At 43.1% G+C, this 12,704-nt stretch overlaps 1 protein-coding gene across 5 annotated transcripts in view; it reads left to right on the forward strand.

Annotated features, from left to right (window-relative positions):
• Positions 1 to 841: 841 nt before the first annotated feature.
• LOC119974450 (myocyte-specific enhancer factor 2A-like) overlaps positions 842 to 12,704 on the forward strand; it is a 268,490-nt gene continuing 256,627 nt past the window's right edge. For 4 of the 5 annotated variants that reach the window (XM_038813354.1, XM_038813348.1, XM_038813353.1 and 1 more), the window contains exon 1: positions 842 to 979. The gene's annotated coding sequence lies outside the window, so the exon portion shown is untranslated. Of the gene's footprint in view, positions 980 to 1,414; positions 1,579 to 12,704 lie in introns of all 5 variants that reach the window. The other variant, XM_038813349.1, reaches the window with a different exon arrangement.

Here is a 12,704-nt window from a genome sequence, read left to right on the forward strand (position 1 = left end):
CTGGTTCGACATGAACACACATCCGGCCTCGAAAAACAAAATGAAATGTCAGCCTGCTCTGGATAACACTTGTGTGTCTTATTGCGTGTAAAGGCTTGGATGCACCCAGGGGAGCTGGGTTGGAGGGAAACGTTGTGACCCACATTGACAGCAGGGCCCGGCTCCTCCATCAAGAGGTAAATAAACACTGGAGACTCCTGCCCCCACCCTCCCTCTTCCTGAGGAACCAGCTCCAGCGCTGCTCCCGCAACCAAACCTCACTTGCTCAACGCCCAACGCAACCAAACCCTGCTCGCGGCTCATTGGCTCGCCCCGCAGGCGCCCGCGAGTGGTCGGCTGGGCCGTCCATCTGAGGGCAACCGGCCAATCGGCGGGTGCGGGCCGTCGGGTGCGCCCCGCCCCCTCCGCATGACGTCAATAGCAGGTAGGGAGAATTTAGTCGGAAGCGGGAAACATTTGCAGTTAAAAAAAGGGGAAAGATAACCCCAGCCTTAATCAGTCCTGATCCCCCTGCATCTAGGCCCTGGCTGCGCCTGAAATCCGCCGAGAGAAGGGCGGAGGCGGACTGGAGGGAGGGGTTCGGGATCATCCCGCCGGTGGTGTGAATTCTCCCTAGGCGGGTTGCCATTGACGTCAGGTCATTAGCCTGCGGTGGTGTCACTGCGCGGTGCTGCGGCCCTGAAAAGAAGAAGAAAGAAAGTAGTTCCTTGTGGAGGAGGGGGTGATTTAGGCCGCAGGGGAGGCGGGGGAAGAGGAGTCGGGAGTGAGTGAGTGGCTGGGACAGTGGGCTTAAAAAAAACCCAGTGAGAGGCGAGGCTGGGGTCGTCCTCGCGTCCCGAGTGGGCGGAGGGATAAGAAGGGGGGGTCGGGGGCTGTGAGGGAATGGGGCAGGTCCTGTCTGTGGCTGACTAAAAATAGCAACATTGTGTCTTTTTTATACAATTATTCATTTCGCGGCTGATACAGTATCCTCTGAGTGGTGAGTAAAAATAGCAACATTTCTGCTTCCCCCCCCCTCCCTCCCTGTTAGCCACCCGAATGTATCGGCTTGGCAGGGAAATCTCGGAGTGTTTGAAGTGGAGATTTGTCTTTCCAAGCCGCACAGTAAATGACAGAACAGCAGCACCAGAGCTTTCAGGGGGCTGACTGGATCTAGCAGTGCGAAAAAAAATCTTTACAACCCTCACTTTTATTTATATATATATATATATATATATGTCTGTGTATATATTTGTAAAAATATATATTACTAGCAGTGACTGTGTGTCTCTCTCTTTCCCTCCTGAGGTGATGTTAACAGTGGGGATGAGTGGTTGCTTCTTGTATTAACCCGGAAATATTCTGGCATGTTTGTCTTATCCCCCCCCCCCCCCCCCCCCCCCCCCCATCTCTCCTCACCTCCACCCCTTTGAAGGATTTTTCTGACTGCTAAGAACAGGAGAGAGCGAAATTGGTTGGAAGTGTGCGGTGAACGTGCAAGATTTTCTCTTTTTTTTATACCTCCAAAAGTTTGGAGCTGGATTTGTCCAGGCCCACAGTCACCAGAGGCAGGATTTAGTGAGCGTTTTTATTTTCTTGGTAAGTTCAGCCAACCTACTTTTGCTTTCTTACAACCCCCACCCCCCCTGAAAAAAATCTCTTAAAAATGTTTGTTTTACACGCTTGATTTTTTTTTGTTGGTGAACTATTCCAAGTGTCAATTGTGGATCCCTGAATGTTCTCTTTCACATCCTCAGTCTATCTACGTGTAGATCAGCGAATTAGTAGAATCGCTTCGTCCTGATCGACTGGCTGTCATTTTTTTTGGGGGGGGGGGGGGGGTGAGGAGATGTTAATGACACATTGAGCTGTTATGAAGTAATCCATCTAGTTTTCCAAAACATTCTGTTACGTGTGGCGGGGTCGAGTGGTCTGACTTAAGGGTGTTATTCCTGCTAGCCTTGAAACTGCAGCCCCTTTTTGCATTGGCACATCGCGTCCTTGTTCAGTGTGCCATTGAGCAGAGTGAGTGAGTTGAAAGTCCGATCCACTGCCATAGTTTTGACAGCTCGGCTCTGTCCTCATTGAGTAGGGGAGTTAATTTGATTCCAAAGTGCTGAGAAGCAGTCCTGAATGTGAAGACTGCTAGCAGCTTGTCAGGCAGCATTTCAATGGCATATTCAGCACAGTCCAATCTCTTGAACCCCTCCGTACAGTTGGAGCCAAATATGATACGTTACAAATTCCACATAGCCTTTCTTTTGCATGGTGTTTACTTTTGGTGTATACTGTATTTCTGTAATGTTCCTTGCTCAGACTTTCATTATTGTTGGAAAAGATATTTTCAGCTCCCAAAGTAGCCTTAAGTAACATTAACTGCTCTCTGGGAAACAAAATGGGTAGCTAAAGGTTTGTTTTGGATTTTTGATGGATGGTCCCATGGCATTTACGTATTCCAATTTGTAACTTGATACCTATTTATTTTATCATTTGTTATGTAATACAGTATTGTGAACTTAATGATCAAAGGTTAGTAAGATCGTTTTTTTAACAGGCAGCTTTTTTTTGTCTGTAAATTTCTCCTATGTGATGAGATCTGTGAGGCATTAAGCTGCATGATTTTTGCAGTAGAATAGTTTTCAGCTCTAATTGTCAAATGTTCTTGTGATTATTTGGCTGGGTGCTACCTACTCTGTCAGTTTTTACAATCCACTGTACGTACTGAAATAAAAAGAGAAAATTCTGGATATACTTACCAGGCCCGACAGCATCTGTGGAGTGAGGAACAGAGTTAATGTTTTGGATCTAAATGATTCTTCCAAAGAATTCTGGCATATTCTGACCTATTGTAAATTGCATTGTTTGAAGGGTTCAAAAACAAGATTGTCTTAAACTAGCAGTACAAATGTGCAACATGCAACATTTTGAACCCTATGGTATTACTCCAGCCTGTAAAAAGCAGACCGATATCTTTGAATTCACTAATTACTCCTGAAAACACGAGAAATGTGATTTGCTTAGTTTTATCTACAATAATATTAATTGCTCCATTTAAAATAAATCAGAATATTGCTTTTGGATAGAAGAAGCAAGTAGTGAGTTATATCCTTGTGTCAATCAGTGTAAGGATTGTGTAAAGATAAGGGTTTGATCAGTGCTACTCTGGTATAATGATGTACACATGTAGCTCACCCTTCAACAAGTATTTGGGATGTAACGGCTCCCTCGTCAAGAATCCTAAATAACTAGGAACCTTTTGAGCAAAAATAGTGAGGTAAGTTGTGACAAAAGTCCAGGAACGTTATTTTTAATGATGCGCCAGAAACTATTGGAGAATATTCATGATATACTTAAGAAGTCAATGTAGATTAGAGCCTATGGCTCACGGCTGAATTTTCTGTTATCTAGATTCCATGCCATTACTATCTCAGAACAGGAAACTACTACAGCAGTGTAAATAATCTTATTGAAATTATATAATAAGGAACTGACTAATTGTTCTAAATTTGAGTGTTATTTTATACACTAAATCAATGTGTTTTAAAAAGCAGCATAAATGGTGGGTTTTGAATTGCTTTGATTGTGGAACATTTTCTTAGTTTGTTTAGCAGGAAATTTTCTTAGTTATATATCCATCTTTGGTTCAGTATCCTCCAACATTTACATGCTAAAACATTCTGGATTTTAAAAATTCTTTGGCTTGTGAACTGTTTTGGGACATGATAGGTGCTACATAAATTCAATGCTTTGCTTATTTACAAAAAACATTAGTTGTGAAAATTTGACACAAGTACTTTGGAGAAAGAATTGCAAATGCTTTCTGCTAATTGGAAATCCTACAAAATTAAGTTGTGCTATAAATATAATTAACGGTACTGTTTTTTAGAAAGTTGTACAGTTTTTGCTGAATTGATGCTTCGGCCATCTGGAAGATTCAATTATTTTAAGTAGAGTAACCATGTTCTGGCAGCACAGAATCAATGTAAAAGATGTGGAGCACACTGTAAATCAGCATTTGCTGTACTTCTCAAACCAACGGATATGCAGCTCCTCATACTGGAAGTGTGGAACAACAATGTAACCAGTGTTAGGCTTGGGGAAGTTCATATGTAACAGAGCATATGTCTTTTATTGTACAACTTGGCTGCAGATTTAACTTTCTTCACCTGCATCTGGTGTGTTTGAATCATACATCGTGGTGAGGTTTGTAGCTGTTAATTCCTGTCAATTTGAGGCTCTTATCTACAGCTGAATGATACTGACTTGTAACTGTGTTGCTTTGTAAAGACTATTTTGGTCCCTATTTTTTTCAGTGATGGCTGAAAATGTTGGAAAACATTGAGATCTGTTCAAGAGGGGCTGGTTTAGCTCACTGGGCTAAATCGCTGGCTTTTAAAGCAGACCAAGCAGGCCAGCAGCACGGTTCGATTCCCGTTCCAGCCTCCCCGGACAGGTGCCGGAATGCGGCGACTAGGGGCTTTTCACAGTAACTTCATTGGAGCCTACTCGTGACAAGCGATTTTCATTCATTTCATTTTCATTTCAGAATATATTCTATGCACAGGGGGACTGGAGAAGGGGTTAGTGTCAGCGGTAATCGGAGCCATTTTGGAAGAGGAGAAGGCACCACTGGAAGGGATCAAAGCAAAGTGGGAGGAAGAGTTGGGAGAGGATATGGAGGAGGGGTTCTGGTGTGAGGTGCTCCGGAGAGTGAATGCCTCCACCTCGTGCGCGAGGTTGGGGCTGATGCAGCTGAAGGTGGTTTACAGAGCAGACCTCACAAGGGCAAGGATGAGCCGAATGTTGCGGGGAGAGCCCCGCTAATCACGTTCGTATGTTTTGGTCCCGTCCAAAGCTAGAGGATTACTGGAAGGAGGTTTTTAGGATAATTTCTAAAGTGGTGCACGTGAAACTGGACCCTGTCTCCTGGGAGGCCATACTTGGGGTGTCAGACCAGCCAGGGTTGGAAATGGGTGCAGAGGCAGATGTTGTAGCCTTCGCCTCCTTGATCATCCGAAGGCGGATCCTGATAGGTTGGATAGCAACCTCTCATGTGCCGTGCCGTGGCAGGGGGACCTGTTGGAATACTTGACTCTTGAGAAGGTTAAGTTTGAACTGAGGGGAAGGATGGAGGGGTTCTGCAATTCATGGGCATTATTCATTATGCACTTTCAAGAACTGGATAACATCGAACATTAGTTGGGGGGGGGGGGGCGTTGTTGGGAGGGTTGGGTGTGTTAATGGTGACTATGGGTGATCCCTAATTCCTTTTTGTCATTTGTTTATGTGAACATGCGGGCTAATGTTTGGGGTTTGGTGGGAGGATGGGATTGTTGTTGTTGATATGGGGATTGACATTGACATATTTGTTACTGATTATTGTTTATTTTTGGTGGGTGTAAATTTGGAAGAAAATGTGAAAAAGGAGGAGAATAAAAAATATTTTAAAAAAAGAATATATTCTATGTTTCTTATGGCTTGCTTATTTGTTACGATTATTGTTTATTGTTGGTGGGTGTAAATTTGGAAGAAAATGTGAAAAAGGAGGAGAATAAAAAATATTTAAAAAAAAGATATATTCTATGTTTCTTATGGCTTGCATATTTGTTACTGATTATTGTTGGTGGGTGTAAATTTGGAAGAAAATGTGAAAAAGGAGGAGAATAAAAAATATTTAAAAAAAAAAGAATATATTCTATGTTTCTTATGGCTTGCATATGGTTAAGAGCTGAATCTGAAGATTTCACTATGTATTTCCTTAGATGAGAGTTATTTACAGGTGACAGCTCCTTATTTAGTTAATTAATGTAGTTATTTTGGACTTCTACTTTCTATAAGTAATATGGTAGAGTCTTCAGGGTTCTAAACACAAGTCATTGAAGGTTGTATCTAGTTTCTTGAGTGGGTTTGCTGAGTTACAAGACTGTTGGATTAAATCTTTTGAGACTTCAGTGATATTTGGTCAGGAGCGAAAGCAATAAGATTCCATGAGAACGCTGTTTCACCAGAACCCAGCCTCTTTGGGGCATGTTTCAAGCCAAGACATTTGTTACCCGTTACTGTGACAAAATCTTATTGATACAAAAGTAGCAAGTGAGATCGAGGATTAAGACGCAAATCCTCCAAACCAATGCTTTTTTATTTCACGAAAAAAAAGAGCAATTCTAAACTGCAACTGAAATGAAATGAAGTGCTGGGAGGAAATGGGAAAGGGAAGAAGCAATTAGGACTAACTAACAAAATAACCCAAAGGTTGAAGAGGTTGCAGCATGCAACAAAATCAGGATTTTCCTGTTTTCTTTAGGTAAGTGCATCTAACTGGTAAAATTATTCTTAAGGAATATGGATTAAATTTTTCCACCAGTGGTATTGGGGAAATGTGTGCATCCTGAGATAATGGTAGTTCAGTTCTTTGCAGTACTGACTGTTCAGTATAAATGCATTCTAACTGCCTGTCCAACAACCCCATAATTATTATAGATCTTAAAATGAGCATTTATAGAGAAATATGGTATTCTCGCCGGGCTCATTTACCTTGCATTCATGCCACTATTTGACGGTGTGGTTAGAAATTGCCATTGAAGCCAACCTACTCAAATGTTGCACCAATATAATTCACGGATAGTGTTTTTAAATTCATAACATCTCATTCCACCAGTACCACCGGCACACTACAATCTACTGGTGTTATTGAAGTTTAAAATACCCTCTGTCGACACTACCCAAAATGGAAAGAATAAAACGTGCGCTCATTGTGCTTGGGCGTTTTTAAAAAAATACCTCGTGTAGGCACAATGCAGCAATTTTGTATACCTACCCTCATGCTGCACTGCAAATATGGTGACAGTATTCTAAGAAATCCTACAGTGCTCTGCGGATGTACAGTGAGCTACTGACATTCACATTCCCCAGGGACAAACTATTTTCCTGCAGCATATTTAATTTATCAAACTAAAATTGATTAATAAATCTATATAATATGGAAGGTGGGACTAATAATCTCTAGTCAGTGCTATCTGAGATTTTTGTGGCGTGGATGAAAATGCAAGAGCTGCACTTCTTCACAGGCAATCATCAAACCTAAAAAAGGCCTAATTTAAATTTTCAAATCAGAAACACAAGATAGAACTCAGAGTGCCGGTGCCACAGTGGATGGCTTAATGGAAAATCTTGGGCACACCGTACCTCATCCCACCCCAATTTGTCTGCCCATTTATGATAAAGGATTGTCAATATCATGAATTCATGCATTGCACTCTTATCTTTCTGATGGGTGTCACCGGTGACGTAACATCTTGGAAAATGCTGACATGCCAACTTGGTTTAATTTGATTCTCTTGCTAAAGTCAGATACAAAGTTAATTCAGAATAACCGGTGTTTTATCGACTTTCCCCATGCACGGTGAATGAAAGCATTAAACAGTTCAGAATTGAGTAGTACAACCAAGGTAATTTCAGCGTGGAGCACCAGACTTCACTTCATTTAATCACAGCCTGGGAATGGTGAGGTGTTACAATTGGTGATAGCACCCTGGTTTAGGTTTCCCATTTCTGACTTTGTGTGGTAGCTGTTTAAAAGGTGTGCAGGTTTAGTTACTGGATGAGGATGTGATGGCTGGGGTTTTCTGCTTGATCATTCGCACCCCGTGACTACCCATGACAGCAGAAGTGGAAAGCTTCTGAATCCAACCTCTGTGAAGTGCTGTTCATGGTTGAAGGTCAGAAGTAAGCAGGGCTTAGACCATCTGGCCCCTGAATAGGTGGCTGACTAATGAGTGAGCTAGTCAAGTTATCATACTCACAGATGACCATAAGCTGCTCCCCTTTGAGGAGGAGAGCTGACTGGTGGTGATTTAACCCGAGGATCATCACACCTTAGGTGAGGGGCAAAGTTGAGAAAGGAGGGCCTTCGTGAATAGCCTCCGCCTGTACGGAAATTGAACCCATGCTGTTGACTTTGTTCTGCTCACAGGCACCTGAGCTAAACCAGTCCGTTTGAGGAACAATTCTGAAAAATGGCAACTCCAATGATGTCGCTGTAGATTTGTTACTATAGAACATAATGAGGCAGTCAGAATAACATTACATGGGGAGGGGAAGTTTTCGGAGAGAACAGTAGTTATATTTGAATAAACGCCTTTGAAAACCATCAATAATAGAATGATTCCACCAGTCCTTTTGTTTTATTCATTCATGGGATGTGGCGTTGCTGGCTGGGCCAGCAGTTATTGCCCATCCCTGAGGGCTTTTAAGAGTCAACCGCATTGGATCTGGAGTCACATGTAGGCCAGACCAGGTAAGGATGACAGATTTCCTTTGCTAAAGGACATTAGTGAACCAGATGAATTTTCATGACCATCGACAGTGGCTTCATGGTCATCTTTAGACTTTTAATTCCAGATTTTTTCTGAAATTGAATTCAAATATCACCATCTGCCATGGTGGGTTTCGAAGCCATGTCCCCAGAACATGACTCTGGTCTCTGGATTACTAGCCCAGTGACAATACAACTATACCACTGCCCCCCTGCACACCACTGTCTACTCTGAAAATTCGATGATGATTGTACAAATGTGGGAATTATACAGCCTCCTTTAGAAAGAAAGAATATATAGTCCCTGTCATGTTCTTGAGAGGTCCTAAAGCACCTTTTAATAGCGAATGAAGTACTGTCGTTTGTTGTGAAGGAACTCAGTGAAAATTCTCACACAAAGCAAAGTGATAATAAACACATAATTTGTTTTAGTAATGTTGATTTTTGAGGGATAAATGTTAGCAAGGACACTGAGGATAACTCCCTTTTGTAAAATATGGGGGCACCTGTGAGTGAATGTCACGACGGTTTAAACTGAATGATGGTACCCCCAACAGTGCAGCTCTCCCTCAGCGATATATTGGAGTGACAGCTTAGATTATGCGCTCAAGTCTCTACAGTAGAACTTGACATAATCTTCTGATTGCAAAATGAAACTGCTATTGACTGAGAAGGCATCTTGCCAATGAAACCATTTTATGAAAATTGAAGCGTTGCAATGTTTTTCTATTTGTCAATTTCCAACACTTTTTTTTTAGCAGTGAGTGTTGATTTTTGTACTGAACATCATTGCTGGCCATCATTAGTTGAGACAGGGATGATGCTGTGTTGACTAAATGATGTTAATTTGACATGCTCACTGCTAAAACTAATGGAACCACCCTATCCCCAGGTAAAATCAAGTAAAACACAATATTGTGACTTACATTTAATTTATCTTTGGTGGAAATAAGTCCTGGTGGTTTAATTTTTTTTAAAAAGAGGAACATGGCACATTTCCTTATCTCTGCGCTCCAGGCTAAACTAATCTGCTCAAATGAGTATGTTTATTGGATCATTTTGGCACACAACACTTAGATTCCTGCCTTTCTTCCTGTCACATCCATAATATTGTGGATTCAAACCTTATTCCAAAACTTGAACAAACAACCTAAATTGACACATCACTGCAGTCTATCTTTTGCGTTAGCCATTCAGCCAAGGCCCTGACTGCCTGTCCTGGTAGAAGATCCCACGGGGCCACTGTATTTGTAGAGTAGAGACTTTTTCTGGTATCTTGACCAACCACCAAAGAATGCAGTATTTCAATTTCTGTTTGTGGGATCTTGCTGTGTAAAGTTGGACACTTCTTTTGCTTGCATGCCAGTGATAATGAACACAGGACATGCCCGAAGGGGGAGGGTACATATTGGTACTAACGACATAGGCAGGAAGAGTGATGAGGTCCTGCAGAAGGAGTTCAGGGAGTTAAGCAATAAATTAAAAAGCAGGACCTCCTAGGGTTGTAATCTCAGGATTACTCCCTGTACCACGTGCCAGTGAGGCTAGAAATAGGAGGATAGTGCAGCTAAATACATGGCTGAGCTGGTGGTGCAAGAGGGAAGGTTTCAGATTTCTGGACCATTGAGATCTCTTCCGGGGCGGCGTGTGACCGGTACAAGAAGGACGTGTTGCATCTAAAGTGGGGGGGGGGGGGGGGGGGATCCTGGCTGGGAGGTTTGCTAGAGTCACTCTGGAGGATTTAAACTAGCATGGTAGTGGGGTGGGGACCAGAGAGCTAGTTTAGAAGGTGTAAAAACTGAAGGGGAAATAGAGCACAAAAATTAGAGAACAACATCACCCTCTCTGCTCAAACACAATGGTTTGAAGTGTATTTGTTTCAACGCCAGAAGTATAGCGGGTAAGGCAGATGAACTTGGATCTGGTATTGGGAAATGAGCCTGGACAGGTGGTTGAGGTCTCAGTAGAGGGGCGAGGTACTAAATTAATATTTTGGACCAGTGTTAACTTCCACAAAGTCTCTTTCTTTAGTGGATTCTTGGGTAGGGTGTGGGGGCAGTCAGGATCAAGTTAACATTGAAAAGGAGGAGGAATTGGAGAATTGGATAAACAGGGGCTGTTTAGCACAGGGCTAAATCGCTGGCTTTGAAAGCAGACCAAGGCAGGCCAGCAGCACAGTTCGATTCCCGTAACAACCTCCCTGAGCAGGCGCCGGAATGTGGCGACTAGGGGCTTTCCACAGTAACTTCATTTGAAGCCTACTTGTGACAAGCGCTTTTCATTTTAAAAGATATTAAGGCAGATAAGTCTGTTGGGCCAGATGGGATTTATCCCAGAATACTGAGGGAAGCAGGGGAAGAAAGTGCTGGGGCCTTGACTGACATCTTTGTATCCTCATTGGCTACAGGTGAGATACCAGAGGACTGGAGAATAGCTAATATGGTACTGCTGTTTAAGAAAGGTAGCAGGGATAATCCTGGAAACTATAGACCGGTGAGCCTCACATCGGTAGTAGGTAAATTATTGGAAAGAATTCTCAGGAACAATATTTATACCCATTTGGAAACAAATGGACTCATAAGCGATAGACAGCATGGTTTTGTGAAGGGGAGGTCGTGCCTTACTAACTTGATTGAGTTTTTTTGAGGAGGTGACAAAGATGACTGATGAGGGGAGGGTGGTGAACGTTGTTTGAATGGACTTCAGTAAAGCCTTTGATAAGCTGCCTCATAGTAGACTGGTACAAAAGGTGAAGTCACACGTGGTCAGAGGTGAGGTGGTAAGGTGGATACAGAACTAGTTCAGTCACAGAAGACAAAGGATAGCAGTAAAAGGGTGTTTTTCTGAATGGAAGGTTGTGACTAGTGGTGTTCCACAGGGATCGGTGCTTGGACCTCTGTTGTTTGTGGTATACATAAATGATTTGGAGGAAAATGTAGCCGGTCTGATTAGTAAGTTCGCGGATGACACCAAGGTTGGTGGAGTGGCAGATAGTGTTGAGGATTGTTAGAAGATACAGCAGGACATAGATAGATTGGAGACTTGGGCAGAGAAATGGCAAATGGAGTTTAATCCGGACAAATGTGTGGTAATGCATTTTGGTAGGTCGAACAAACTGTGGAAATGCACCGTAAATGGTATAACTCTTAGGAATATAGAAAGTCGGAGAGATCTGGGCGTGCCGGTCCACAGACCTTTGAAGGTGGCAACACAAATGGACAAGATAGAGAGCAAAGAAAGCAAACGGAATGCTTGCCTTCATTGGATGGAACATCGAGTATAAAAACTGGCAAGTCATACTACAGTTGTATAGAACCTTGGTAAGGCCGCACTACCAGAAGGATGTGAAGGCTTTGGAGAGGGTGCAGAGGAGGTTTACCAGGATGTTGCCTGGTCTGGAGGGTGTTAGCCTGGAGGGTGTTAGCTATGTGGAGAGGCTGAATAGACTCTGGACTGTTTTCATTAGAAAGACGGAGGTTGAGGGGCGAACTGATAAGAGGTCTACAAGATTATGAGGGACATGGATAGAGTGGATGGGCAGGTACTCTTTCCCACAGTGGAGGGGTCAGTCACCAGGGGGCATAGGTTTAAGGTTTTTGGGGCAAAAGTTTAGAGGAGATGTGCAAGGCAGGTTTTTTACGCAGAGGGTGGCTAGTGCCTGGAACACGTTGCCAGGGGAGGGTGTGGAAGCAGATATATTAATGGCATTCAAAAGGCGTCTTGACAAACACATGGATAGGATGGGTATAGAGGGATATGGCACAAGGAAGTGGTGAGAGTTTTGGCAAAGGTTGATATCGTGACCGGTACAGGCTTGGAGTGGCAAAAGTTGATATCATGTCCGGTACAGGCTTGGAGTGGCCAAGGTTGGTATCATGACCAGTAAGGGTTTGGAGGGCTGAAGGGCCTGTTCCTGTGCTGTATTGTTCTTTATAAAAGCAAATTACTGCGGATGCTGGAATCTGAAACGAAAGGGAAAATGCTGGAATATCTCACCAAGTCTGGCAGCATCTGTAGGGAGAGAAAAGAGCTAACGTTTCGAGTCCGATGACTCTTTGTCAAAGCCCGGATAGGCCTGGAACAAGGAATGTTCCACATACCCCATAAAAAGACAAGCGTAGCTAGGACCCATGTGGGTACCCATTGCTACACCTTTGATTTGGAGAAAGTGAGATGAGTTAAAGGAGAAGTTGTTGAGAGATAGAACGAGTTCAGCCAGGCGGAGGAGGGTGGTGGTGGATGGGAATTGTCCAGGCCTCTTTTCGAGAAAGAAGCGAAGAGCTCTCAGGCCATCCTGGTGTGGGATGGAGGTGTAGAGGGATTGCACATCCATGGTGAATAGAATGCGGTTAGGGCCCACGAACTAGAAGCTGTCAATATGACGCAGGGCATCAGAGGAATCCCGGATGTA

Source organism: Scyliorhinus canicula, chromosome 12 (genome assembly GCF_902713615.1).
Source record: "Scyliorhinus canicula chromosome 12, sScyCan1.1, whole genome shotgun sequence".
NCBI lineage: Eukaryota > Metazoa > Chordata > Chondrichthyes > Carcharhiniformes > Scyliorhinidae > Scyliorhinus > Scyliorhinus canicula.